Source organism: Ornithodoros turicata, chromosome 1 (assembly GCF_037126465.1).
Source record: "Ornithodoros turicata isolate Travis chromosome 1, ASM3712646v1, whole genome shotgun sequence".
In the NCBI taxonomy this organism is placed as follows: Eukaryota; Metazoa; Arthropoda; class Arachnida; order Ixodida; family Argasidae; genus Ornithodoros; species Ornithodoros turicata.
This window is the reverse complement of record NC_088201.1, coordinates 198,376,745-198,390,788: the sequence shown is the minus strand read 5'-3', so window position 1 is coordinate 198,390,788 and position 14,044 is coordinate 198,376,745. Positions and strand designations below refer to the sequence as shown.

The 14,044-nt window shown below is 46.7% G+C and overlaps 1 protein-coding gene across 4 annotated transcripts in view; it reads right to left on the bottom strand.

The window, feature by feature from the left end:
• The window catches only part of LOC135374993 (caspase-7-like), an 88,629-nt gene extending 80,904 nt beyond the window's left edge, over positions 1 to 7,725 (bottom strand). For all 4 annotated transcript variants that reach the window (XM_064607817.1, XM_064607816.1, XM_064607813.1 and 1 more), the window contains exon 1: positions 7,565 to 7,725. The gene's annotated coding sequence lies outside the window, so the exon portion shown is untranslated. The remainder of the gene's footprint in view (positions 1 to 7,564) is intronic.
• Positions 7,726 to 14,044: the final 6,319 nt, after the last annotated feature.

Sequence of the window (14,044 nt, the reverse complement as noted above, 5' to 3'; positions counted from 1 at the left end):
ATTTTACACACTCATGAATCCGGTTTTTGGAACAACTGGAACTTACAGAACATTGTTTGGAGCAGAATGTCACGAATCCGCGAGGATAGCTAAGATGGTGCCGGCTTCACATGTAGCACTCCACTTGGACGAACGATCTGTCATTATGTAGATTTCGAACCCCGAAAAAAACATGGGACATCCTTTCAACCATCCACGGGGTTGCAAAGGAAAGATTTGTAATATATAATTCACACGCTTTCAGCTGGACACAAGCGAATAGTAAAAGCCCACAAAACGGTGCACGACTATTGCACGTCTTTTTGGAGAACAGAACAAAAAAAAAAAAAGAAGAAAGAAAACATACAAAATGAAGCCTGCCCACTCACTGTCATTAACTCTGACGGCGGTAACCCCAGTCACCACCATCTGTGCTGTGGAACTCAAATGGAACCTGTACGATAGCATCAACCAGCCAGAAATATATATTCGCCATCAACCAAATAAACTACAGGGAATTTCGTATCCCTTACATATTTCGTCTATGGGAGTATGCAGATCAAGCACGTTTGAAGTTTTTGCCAACGACTTCTTTATTATTATCCAGTTGTTTCATCCCATGCAGCTTTGAGGATGGTTGAAAGAATGACTCAGGTCATTCTGAGGCCCAAAGCCTACCAAATCATAGTTTTCAGGATATTTAATGCTTCAAAGCGCACATGTGTGGTTCAATTTCAATACGATTTCAATAGAATGTAGCACGTTTTCAATACATGAATTGAATAAGCCAAGTTTATGAGCAATATAACTGCTGAATGTGAAGCTTGCACGATTCTAGCTATTGTCTCAACCTCAAATGTCAAAACCAAAGTAAATACGGTATATTTCTGTAATTAAACAAAATCGCATTACTCAGTGTGATAAAGAAACAAGAAATGTTTTTATGAATCCATTCACAAAAGTGATGGTGTGGAACAAGGAAGCGCTTTTATTAATTTATTTATTTATTTCGTAGCGATTTCTGACCCTAGTAGTGATGGCAGACTTATACATCTTTAGAGGCAAAGTATATGAACAGGAACGGGTTTAGGGGTCTCCTGAGGTAGTGTCAAGTGAGGATTATTATATAGGAAAGAATACTGACAAAATATATGTGAAACGGAATGGAACCGAAGCCATATATTATTGCATCCAAAACGCAACAAAGTGACTAAATTCATGGTGCGCCTTGGCTGGTCAAATTCAAAACGACGAAGGCTTGAGCGCAACGACCGCAAGTTAACTGTCTGATCCCGTGTTCATTAACACCGACGGCTTCTAACCCATGTCACTAGGAAACTTCTGCTCTGCTTACCTATGACAAATGGTGGACGCATCTCGTTATCTATGGACACAAGGCGCGACCATTTCGATAACCGCTGCTGGGACCTGTCAGGCACTCCAGACAGTGGGCAGTCACCCGAGCCCTCCTGCGTTACCTGAAGGACACTGGGCTGCTGAGCAGCCTTTGAGCCTTGAGCCACCCCATTAGCCACCCCATGGTCCCCTGCCACCTTTTCGTTTCATTTTTTGCTTCTTTTTCCTCTTTTCCTCTTTCATTCTTTTTTTTTCTTTTGGGAATAGCAAGTCGGCCCTTTGCCTGTCTGACCTTTCCGTCTTTCTTTATCTTTGATAAAGATATCCCCCCCCCCATTTCGATAACGTTCTAGCCCACAGCTATCGTTTCAGAGCCTGACTGTAGACCGCTTCTGTGTCATGCTCACGAAAGAACCCTATTGAACATTCGATTCCGACCGCATAAAAGAAATAATGCTAAGGCACTGTCAAACTCGGAAAGATACTTAGGCGGCCCCTAATATCTTTTTTTTTTTTTCAAGAAGATCCCTGCACTTGACCAATAGAACAACTCGAGGACTTTTTCGCCGATTTAGCTCTATTGAAGCATTGCGAAAAATCACAAACGCGTTGAGTACGCTGCCACACCCCTGGACTTCACACAGGCCACTAAGTAATACACAAACATTACACAAAATAGAAAAGAAATATAAAACCCCACTATTATTTTCAATAACGTAATCACAGAGGAGGGGCCACCAATGATATTAATGGGAACAGTGCCGGCATCTTTTCTGCATGTTTATGCATATACGGCGAAATCTGTTTTATCTGTGTACAGAAAAAGCGGTGTTTATTAGATGTATAGAAATCCAATGAACCGGTAAGAAATGATGGAGGGAACTGCCTCAGCCAGAAAGCCGCGGATATTTCAAACAGAGACTGTTCTGAAGAAGAGACTCTTTATGTTAGGGTGACTAAAAAGATCGTCATTTAGCATCTCTATTCTATGTTGTAACAATAGGAAATGTTTACCGTAAAATTGTGAATTACATTTAGAATACAAATTCGATCATGGTATGTACCGAAAAGTATGTCGTTCGGAAAAATCGTCCGACCAAATTGAGTTCCAAATCTGCAGAGCGGTGCAAAAATAAGGTAATCGTTGTCGTTTCTCAAAAAGAAAAGCATGAAACAATATATAATTTTGTCTAGCTATATTCCGAAGCAACAGACAACTGACTCGTGTATTTCAGAATTGCTTGAAACTGATGACGACGGAGCGAGGATGCGGTGCTAAACCTGCACAAAATATGTTAGATTTCTTAGCAATAGATGAGCAAGGGTATTTTAATTTGATAGATAATTTAATTAGTTCCACCGGGTAAAATTTCTCAAAAAGAAACAAAATGTGTTCCCCAAAATTAAGCACCCTGTGTACAACTCAGACAAAAGAAAAAACAACAAATCCTATGACATCCTTCCGACCATCCTCAATGTTGCAAAAACAGAGAACGAAACAAAGCAACAAAGACAAAACGAGATTGAGCACGTCACATTGTATTCCTTTATGCGTGAAAGCAATATAATTATAATATACAACGTAATAATATATAAAAAAAAACGAAATGATATGCGCGTGAGCTTAGGCCCCATTGGGACTATAGGGGTGAAGCCCGTTTTACTTCTTTCTGTAAAAACAGAGGTAAGTTACACACACATGCTCACTGCATTTACCTTAACGATTGTCTGTCACCATCAGAATGATTTGTACGTTGGAACCACAATGGAAGCTCGGAGACAGTGTTAACAATCTGTTACCATCGAATTTAGAGACCTTTTTCAGAAACTGTTTCGATAGGCCCTCCCCAGGTGGCGCCGATGGCGCGCCGCCATTCAACGCCTTTACCTTGCGTCTCCGCATATTGCTGCGACATTGTTCTTTCGTGGTGTCTTTCGTAGTTTTATGACTCGCACGCGTACATGAAATGTCGAGAGGTGAATTTATAGCAGAGAAGACGTACTCAGTCGTAGGGTGCAGCCACTACGAGGCGTTATGAAAGCGTGAAACTATTCCGATGTGATTCGCACGTCCCACTGCTGCACATAGACTGTCCGTGCCTTGTGCAGTTTTCGATGCACACATTGCCTCCGGATAAAGAAAATAAAGATCTGCGCAAACGGTGGACCCGAAACCTTCAGAAAAAGGATTAAAATCCTGGAAAGTCGGCTCGGGTAAGCAATTCGCAGTTTGTAACTTGTTCTGGCTGGTGGCACCTTCCTGTATCTTCTTAGTTATGCTCGCTTCATTTTCCTGATGACCGGCCCGCGGAAGCAAAACGGTACCCGACACTTCGTTTGTCAACCCTAGTAGGTAATCTACCTAGTCATTTGTTTCGCTAAAATTATCTGTGCATTGCGACTCTTATTCATTTGGTCTCACCAAACCAGCCATATTCCTATTATCAATGATGGCCAGTAGTTAACTACCTGATTGTTGTTACTACAACTACTTGCAGAAATGTAGTGGCAACTACTGATTAAACAACTATTTTAAGCAGTTAACTAAGTTTGGTTACTGAAGGCGCCAACTACTTCCGATTTTGCCGCAAGCTTTACGGCACGACTGTGCTTCCGCCTTTCACCTTCAGCTACTTGTTTGATGAGAACGGAGGTGCACAGCAATTATGTCATGCATGTGTACTAAATCCACAATCGCCATCACAAGCACGAGCACGCATAAAAATAGCTGCGACAGCGGCTGTTTCTTGGCCGCGAGCCCGTCGCGCCATCTGTGGCTGTTGTTGCTATGCTTACTCGAATGATCGACGTGGCGGGGGCGCGGAGGCGGTGGAGAGGGCGTACGGCGTACTGTTGAGGGCATTTCGGAAGGCGGTGGTGGGAGGAGAGACCAGTGATTTCCCCAGAAATTCACTGTGGGGGGGGGGGGGTATGTTTGGTGAAGGTTCCACTTACAGAATTTTTCTTAGACACGGAAAGACTCGTGGCACAATGGTGACATATCTGCACAGCTTTCCCGTTTTATTTGTACGTGTTATTACGTTAGAACACAGTACAGTATAATGCAGATTCATTATGAACGCCATTTCAACATTAAGATGCATAATCACACGACCGACAAAGAAAAAAGATTAGCACCTTGTCTCACAATGCTCAATGAATACCTAGCAACCAACGGTGAAAACCTTAGACGAAAAACGCAGAATAGCTTGCGCAAATGGTTCTTGATGATACACATTGAGTTGCCCGCATTGAGTGCCCGCACCCATTTTTGCTCCTATATGCGAGCAATATATGCATTGAACAGTCACTTACAAATGATTTTGGACAAATGCATGGTACGATCATCTGCATGACTGGTCCTACCTCCCAAGTTTGACAGTACACGATGTAATTGGCTGCGCTGGACTCACTACCAGAACGTGTTGGTGGCTGAGCTGGGTAGGGTCACCTAAGAAATTTCAGGGAGGGGGGGGGGTGTTGCAAAAATGCAGGGAGGGTGTACACTCCTCCCCTGGAGGGGGTGTAGGGAAATCTCTGGGAGAGACCCATGAAGGCGCAGGTGTTTCGTTCGTACCGAGAGTGTTCGAGGGAATGCAGGGTCAGGGAACTGACGAACTAAGCAGCTGAATGCTAAATCGCCAGTTGGGAGAACGAGTTGGAGGTCAGGAGTGAGATACGGGTATCGAAGCGGCAGTGGGCGGTGTAGTAGTGTAGTCACTGCGCTGTTCGGTTCAGAGAGGATCGCCAACGCCGTTTTGTTGTTTGCAGTCGTGCCTCTCGCTGTGTCGCTGTCATGTCGCCGTATGACGGAGGGTGCCTTATGGTGCCACCATGGCTAGTTGACCGCAAAGTCTGACACTGATGAGTCTTTGGATGACTTGCAGTACAGGGCCAGTGTGTGTGTGTGTATGTTCCTTTTTTAGTATCTGTATGAGTCGGCATTCCACCAGATAGCAGCGACGTTGTGCTCATGAGCTGCAATACCAGTATGACGTCAGCAAAACTGTGATGTCACTGGTTCATGAACGAATCATACGAATGGGTCAGTAAAGTGAATTTATCGAAATGAGCCGGTTCACCAAAATGAGTCTGACTTCCCATCACTAGCACTCGTTTCAATTTGCCAAATAGCGGCATGGCACCAGTAAACGCCAATTTGCCACTAAAAGAGACGGCATAAGTTAGTATACTTTCAGGAGCTGAAAGTGCGAAAGGAAAATTTGCGAGTGCGTCCCAACTTTCGTGCTTCTTGTGGAAGCATTTCCGAGCACACATACAATAAATGTAGCCAGAGAAAATTTGCTTTTGATGCCAGGAACTACTTTTTGTTCTCTCCAAGGCGATCTCTTCTACGCCGCATCGTGACACGTTTTGAATGGAGCAGAGGAGAGGAACGGCACTACCGTCGAAAGTTCGAGCTGCTTGTACCAGAAAGCGACAAGAAAAGTTGATGGTTTCGGTATACCCCGTGTATCAATACATGTGTTTCACATATCGCGTTTCAATATACCCCTGGTACGTCGAAGAGAGGGTACCTAGCGCAGTGTACTTTGTAGCGTCTCTGACCGGCAATCACAGGGTATGGGTTCGTATCTCACTGCTGGTGACTTTCCCTCAATGACATCCTTCAATTGAAATATGCAAATGGGCGTTGTGATGCATGCGTTGTATTCGTCCTTCTACACCATCTCTTCCAGGACAGCGCGAGACAACAACGCAAAATAGAGACCAGTTTCCCTGAAGCATGTAGTCCAGAGCTTCGAAAAAGAAATTTCACCAGGCGGAAATATCTCACCCCCATTAGAAAAAAATGCAGTGCTGTCACTTTCCCTCATAGAGATCATATGGGTGACCCCACTAGAGAACGGGCTTGACGAGCCGGCAATGGGATCGTCCTAACCCGGCCTGTGACCTCCACTGTGCAGTTATCCGAGGGTCATGGGCAGTGTTAGTGGACGAATCTTGGTAGCCCATCTACGGTGCAGGTGCCCCTTTGCAAGAGCAATCCTGGGAAGTCACGTGCACAACAGAAAGGGCCTAACGCGCCCATGGAGGAAGCGATGGCCAGCGAAGGAAGCGAGGCAAGCCCTGCAGATTGCTGTACGTACGTGTAGACCTTCTGGGTGTGTGTAGAATTGAGCAGTGCTACCGGTGTCATAGACAAATTGTTGGAACCCATATCTTGTCAGTGAGGTCTTCTACAGAATCGGCGAATCTTTGAATTCCAGCGACACGTATGTACATGTGTACCGCCTATGACCTGTCCAAGTGACGTTCATATACTCCAGTAGGGAATATAGCGCTCATTTCGGAGGGCAACAGCAATCCGGAAATGACTACACACAATTAACCCCCATTCATATACTATTCTTTTCTTTCCTCTTTTTTTTGCGTTAGCGCCGCGAAGCAACTATGAATATGAGAGGGGTACAGACGTGGACTAATGGAGAGAGGGCAGCGGTAAAGAGTTGGAACAGAGGGTTGGTATGTGTCCTGGGCAGACTTCAGGGGGAACTGTGCCGGCATTCCTGTGGAAAGTCTTGGGAAAAACCAGGGAAAACCTGAGACATCACAGCCGGTGGTATTGGATTCGAACCCCCTTCTCCCAGTCTTCTTCACGACCTTGGCTACCACCAAGCAGCGGGGAGCCGTATCCCGCTCGGCCATGCCGCTGGACCCGTGCTATTATGCAAGCCAACGGTTACCGGAAGTGTACAAAATCGAAGCTACCTGCCATTCCTTGCTGCGGCTTGTCGAGTTTCTGTTATAATAAACTGACATAATGACGGCATCACACAAGCAAGTGGAAAATATTAATTGCTTATTTGTATAACAAATGTGTATCAGTGTGTAGCATGCCGAAATTAGATAACAAGCGACGATTTTTTCGGAAGGACGCAAGTCAAGTTTAGCGGATGGCGGCTCCCAGGTGGCAACGCTTCCTCGACCAACTTCGACCCCCTTGCTTTATCTTAATGTGAAGGACCTTCGGTCGGGAGACTTGATGACTAAATTTCGTTCTGAGGCCGACAGCAATGACAACTTGAAGTCGACACAAATTATTGCACAAAACCCTGAACATCAGCCGCGATGTCACCGCTCTCGCTGAACTTACAGATGTCTCGGCGGAGGAAATCCCCGAGAATCTCAAATCACGGGGCGTAATTGATGTAAGAGAGATCAGGGTACGCAAGAACAAGTGAACAGCCAGAAACGTGGTACTCACCTTAGGTACTCCTACACGCCCACATAAAATAAAGATCGATAGGGAGATATTAATTCTATTGGGTGTGGGGTTGCCACTAGTCCAGAACGTTCTTTTGCGAACACGAGCTCGCAATCGCAAGGAACTAATGCAAGGTTCAGAGTGGCTCGTTGCCAGGCATACCTGAGAGAGAGATTGCGGCGGCTCGCGAAACGCATCCGCCATAACCAATCGCTCCTGAGAGAGAGATATGAGTATGAAGTGTTTCTTTCTCAGTCAGCAAAATTTTCTAGAGTATAGGCACGGCCACAAAGGTCTCCGTCGTACCGACGACACCGGGGGCTGTTTCAACGACTACGCTACACAGCAGTTTTGTCCAGAGCTTGACGAAACAAATTCACCCACAATGGCCCCGTCCACCGGAGGTTATGGAGGGAGTCCTACTTCACTCCAATCGAGTTCAAGACAGCGTTGAAATTTACGAATGTGGGCTCATCCCTGGAACCAGACAAAATCACTGATGCCGCACTGCGAAAGCTTGACGCAGGACCACGCCAAGCTCTCCTTCATGTTTATAATACGTCTTGGCAACAGTGATCCCGACCATCTACCTGGAAGGAGGCATTAGTTTTTCCCGTCCTGAAACCAACCAAGCCCGCAAATGCCCTCTCCTCTTTTCGCCCTGTGAGCCCGATAAGCTGTGTGGGAAAACTGATTGAGAGAGTGGTTCTGAATCGTCTCGACCAGTGCCTCGAAAAGCAAGCTGCATTCCATTACGAACTGGCTGGCTTTCCTAGCCACCGAAGCTCTATGGATCCAGTTCTCGACCTCGTTTCTACAGTCGAACATGCCGTGCATATCGGCAGATCGTTGTATAAGTTTTCCTAGATAGCAAGCGTCTATGACACCGTCTCGCACATTTGTGTGCTGCACGCCTTGCGCTTTTTTGAAGTACCTAGACGACTCTTCAGCTGGCTCCACCATTTCCTTACGGACCGAACTGTCGCCGTCCGCACACTCCACAGCCAAAGCCCTAAGCGTCCTGTTCATCAGGGCGTACCCCAAGGAACCATTCAGAGTCCTACACCCATTAATGTGGTAATGGCAGGAATAAAGTCGATAATTCCTCGCAAAGTAGCATTCTATGTGTATGCCGACGCCGTTGCATTTTGGACTGTAGGTAAGTCAAAACCAGCAATTCAGCGCCGTTTGCAGATAACCTTAAATAATGTCAATCTATACCCCACGCGGCCTGGGATGGACCTTTCGCCCGAAAAGTGCATCCTGCTTCCTTTCATGATAAATTTCCCTCTTTAGGCTGGTGCAAAGAAGCTCGAGCCTTACGTTCCCATCGCTTCCTTGGTGTGGTGATGGACTCGGACCTGCGCTGAGCTCACCACATTAAGCACCTGAAAACAAAAGTGCAGCATTGGGTTCCTGCAATTCAACATCTTTCTGGCTTAGGATGGGGCTCCGGTCAGCGCTTCCTTCTAGCTGTTCACGTGGCTTTGGTGATGGCAACTGTGCTTTACAGCCTTCCAATATTGCATAGGATTTTCAGAACGTCAGTAAATACCATTCGGACCTTGCTTGCGCAAAGCCTTCCTCGCTACTTTGGAGTTCCAAGAATGGCTGAAACTGGTGAACTCCCGGTGGAGGTTCTCCGTGACCGTGAAACGGCTAGACACGTCGTACGTTTGCGTGAATGCTCCTCAGGAAAAGTCGATACCGTCCTGAAGGTGATTTCCATCGCGTAGCGCAGAGGATACGCCAGGCTTTCACTGGCTTCATAGGTAAGGAAGTCACACCGCCGGACGCCCCCTGGTCTATGCCTGTGCCACCCACCTTCGTAGGTCTTCCGGACGTCCAGGAACGAAGAGATCAGGTTCCCCTCAAGTAGTTCGAGGCCGTTTGTATGCTCTCGTAGACGCGAAGTCTTCTACCTCTGCCGCAGCATACACCGATGACACATCTCGTTATCCCATCCGAAGGCGTAGTGGAAGGGCGTCGTCTTTCGCCTCATTCACATCAAACTTCATTCACAGCTGCGGAACATGTATCCCATTCCAAATGTACTCCATACTTTTATTTCTGCAACACATCGTTGACGTTACCCTATGGGGTTACCCATTCCCGTGCACGGGAATGGGTCGTGTTCACCGAGTCTACATTCCCGGTGCAAGCAATTGAAAATTCTGCTATCGGAGGCTCATCTGCACTGTTGGCGATGGATGTCCTAGTGACATTCAATCTTGTCTGTGCAGCAGGCCACAGGCTGGTTCTCCAACACGTTCCAGCCCATTGCGGTGTCGAAGGGAATGAACAGGCCGACAGCGTCACAGAAGCAGCCCTCTCGTCTCGGAGGCGGACGCGCATTGCGCTGCTAAGAGGAGATCGTCGTTCCGTACTTCGAACGCCTCGGGACTCCTTTGACTTCCCGTCAATAGACCGATGACATTCTCCGTGCAGCCATGCTGACCAAGCTGGGTCAGGACTCGCTTTCCGCATACCTTGGCATATCTCACGTCAAGCCGCCTCATTAGTTTATCGAATGCGCCTGTATGTGACTTTTACAACGCAGTGGCGTCAGCGCTTGAGACAAGTTGATTTCCCTATCGCTGTCACCGCGGTGGTGTAGTAGATCTACGGCACGATCTTCTCCACTGCCCACACTACCACCCTTACCGATCCGTACTCTCCAGATCCGTTAACGAGCTGGACTCTCGCCCCTATATCTCTCACAAAACTGCTTGATCCCGGGCCACTTTCAGCCGATCAACGCTCTGCCCTCAAAGCTCTCTTCATCTTTCTGGGTACCTCATTATTTAATTCCCCGCATCACCACCAGCAATGGGGTAGAGTATTGCCCCTGGCTATGAAACCTCCCATTCGTCATCTCACAATAAAGTTGTTGTTGTTTGTAGTGCATATTTTGGTTATCATTAATGCTACCATTATTACGGGACAGAGGATACTGCAATGGAATCGCAGTGGGCAATTTTCTAACTTAGGCCATTTGAGCAACTGCTAATAATAGATAATAGGAGTACTCTAGAGAATGTACTTGGCGGGCCATCAATGGAATTCTCCTACACCCGAACGTGACCGCCCGGGCACAGCCATCCGTTCGTCATGGACATTGTTAGTGGACGAATTTCTACCCCCTAACTACAGCGGAGCTGCTCCGTTTGTTGCCAACGCTGTGCAGTCACTTGAGATAACAAACTGGGGCACGAGCCGATGGAGGGAACGATGTCCAGCGTAGGAAGCGAGGCAAGTCGTCTAACTGCGTTGAGTACGCGCGAATCTTCGAGATACGTGCGTAATTGAGTAGTTCTATAGGAATAACGATGTGAACGCCATATAAAACGAGAATATCTTACGGCTATGATGTGTTGAAATGTTTGTATTACGCTTTGCGAGGGTAAATCGTTAGACATCGTAAGTAGGCACGTATTTCCGAAGACAACTGTCATCCAAAGATCAATACACACAGTAGACCGTCATCTTCATACTGCTCTGCGAACCAACGGGAACCAAAAATGTCAAAAACGAAACCACCCGCCATTCCATGCTCTGGCCTGTCGAATTTCGTGATAATAAAGTGACGAACGAACGACAGCACACCAGCAACTGATGTAGTAGATTTACATAGGAAGTGATGAATTTAGGAAAACCAGCAACGCCGTCCGTGACCACCGGATGGCAGCCCCCATGTGTTCACGCTTTTTTGAGCAATGACGACCCCCCTAGGAAGAGCAACCTTGCCTTCCGGTGCCTCACAGGTTTGTTTAACTTTCTATTAGAAAGGTCAATTCTGCGAAATTTTGCGAGCATCAGCGAATCTGGCTTGAAATTCGATTGTTCGGCGAACCACGCAAACCAGCGGGTTTCGACTTAAAGTTCCTAGATCATAAAGTCCGTAACTTAAATCCGCAAAAGTTCGCTAGATCACTAGTTGATACAGACAAAAGCGTCGACACTTCTTTCGTTTTTAGTTGTATCTCGCATAAGGAGGAGGGGGGAGAGCGCATTTTAACTTCCGTGAGGAGTGCTATGAAAAATGAAGGAGTTTCGCGTTTCAAATTTCGTAGAAATCGTGCGATGAATTCCAGGATTTTTGTGGGAATAGTGTGTTAGGACAACAGCCCATCAAAGAATCGAAAGCAGTTCGTTTTTTTTATGATGTTACGAGTGTAATTAACCAAATTAGCTTAATTAGTGCATAGCACGAATCCAAACGGCTGTCATGTCCCGCATAATCCTCCTGAGTGTATCACAAGTGGTTTCCAATTTTTAGGGGATGTATACTATATTTAAGAATTAATTTACATCCTCTCGTTAGACACCCTGTAGAGTGGACTGTAGAGGGAAACCCACGTGGAAGTGACCGCTTCCCACGCACTAGACGCATTGGGGACTCATCTGGTAACCGATGGGCGCATAATATTAGCCTTCCGGTTAGAAGTGTTAGAAGGCCCAAAACTTGCTGGCTCGACGAACAGATGTGCCTCCGCATGGGGATATACTGGTTTGCTGCTTACGGAAGGGCACATCGATATATTTTTCTCTAACTTGTCCAGTGGTAACGGAAACGGAATTCCGTCGTCCTCTGTCATCACAGCCAGTAGCAAAGAAGGGGGAAGTAACCGCAGGAAACGCAGGGAAGTTGGAATCAACCACGGTGGTGTATAAAACAGAAAGAAGCACACAGCGGGACCAGCGAAACCGCGTACCGTATTTTCACGCGTATTAGCCGCACCGCAGATAAGCCGCAGGATTCGTTTTTAGATACATTTTGAAAATGTTTTTGCAGATAAGCCGCACTCGTAGATAAGCCGCGGGTAATACGACGTGACTGCTTTGTGCGCTAAACCAGTGATGCACATACAAAATCAATAGAGACGCTCAACGCTCGTCGACGCCGTACTCCCTGGCGGCTGTCCTGTTCCCGTACTGGTCCGCGAAGTCGACGACTTTTAGTTTGAAGCCGCTGTCGTAGCTGTGCCTTCGCGTTGGAGCCATGCCTCACCTCTAACTGCCGTGCCCGTGTCCACGAATGCTGCTGCTCTGGTTAAATGAGAACTGACGCTTAGCTGACCACGTTTTATCCCGATGCCAGGTGTATTGAACCCTTCCTGTGGGTCTGCCGACAGAGGAGACCGTAGGGAAGGCCATAAACCCTGTCCACATTCCGGTGTCGGAATGATGTATAACAAAGGAGGTCAGTTCTAGTGTTCTACTAAGATCGGATTGTGCCCTTGTTGCGTGTTTTTCGTGGATTGACGGGTTAGTGGTGTTCCAGGAGACATGAATCACTGTCACCCCTTTTGTTAAAGCTGCGTGGGGGAATGTATTCGGAAGGTCAGTCCACTCGAATGTGGACCCGCCCCTGTTCGGTATTGTTCGTGCACTGGCAGGGCGGTCCTGTTCCGAAACATGAGGCACTGTCGGCCCTTTCGTTTAATCCGGGGTATGGGGAAAGTACCAGGGAAAAATAGTCACCAGATAAGCCGCACCCGCGGATAAGCCGCAGAGCGTCCGCGAAAAAAAAAATCGCGCATAAACCGCGGCTAATACGCGTGAAAATACGGGTAATTTTCCTAACTAAAGCACTCTAACTCAGACTCTATACTAGAATGATGTATTTTACATGACTTAGCGATGCACAAGCCCGGTTTCTCGACAGAATATAAGAAAGACATTCACTGCGTGCAACGAAAAACAGCAGCATTTGTTTGATATCGCACGGATGTGAGATAGATATCAAGCAACGACGATGCCGTATTGTGAATACCACGTTTTCTTTATTTTTTTTAAAAATATACATCCTCTCAGTTTGACTCGGCTTCGTCACCGTTCGGAAATGCCGGTCAAGATTTCTCATTGATGTGGCCCAGCAGAAAGAGATGCATTATCGCTGCGGCGGCGCCGTTTATCTCGCCAATAGCAGATATCGCCTGGTCGTCTGAAATCACTTGACCCCGGTGTTGATTGAAATCGCCAGGCGAATTTCTTCATTCTATGCTACACTCTTAGGGGTGCGTGCCCGAAACAAATCTCTCCGTAGGTTGTACCACGTGATTGAATGAGTAACTGAACGTGATTTCGGGATGATGCATCTGGTAATCCCAGCGAAAGCGCCCATGTTCAGTGCACGTTCTCCACAGGAGTCACTGGGGAAGCTCAAGGTTACCATCTCCGGATACTTTGCACCCAATTGGCAACTTTTTTACTCTTGTGGCGGGTTATTGTACATGAAGTGATAAATTCGGGTGGCTGGACTACCACGGATCTCCATTTGATTTTATTAGGTTGGCGCCGTAGAGGAGTCTTCGCCCAGAAATGTTCCCCGAAGGTAGAGGCATTTTCATGTTAGGTGGGGCTAAATCTGAAATTGGGAAAGTGAGGTGTCTTTAAATGCTTCTCCTTGGAAAACGGTTAAATATATTTTAGGTACGTAAAGTCAGAGGCATATAAAGCATCGCTGTTTCGTTGTGT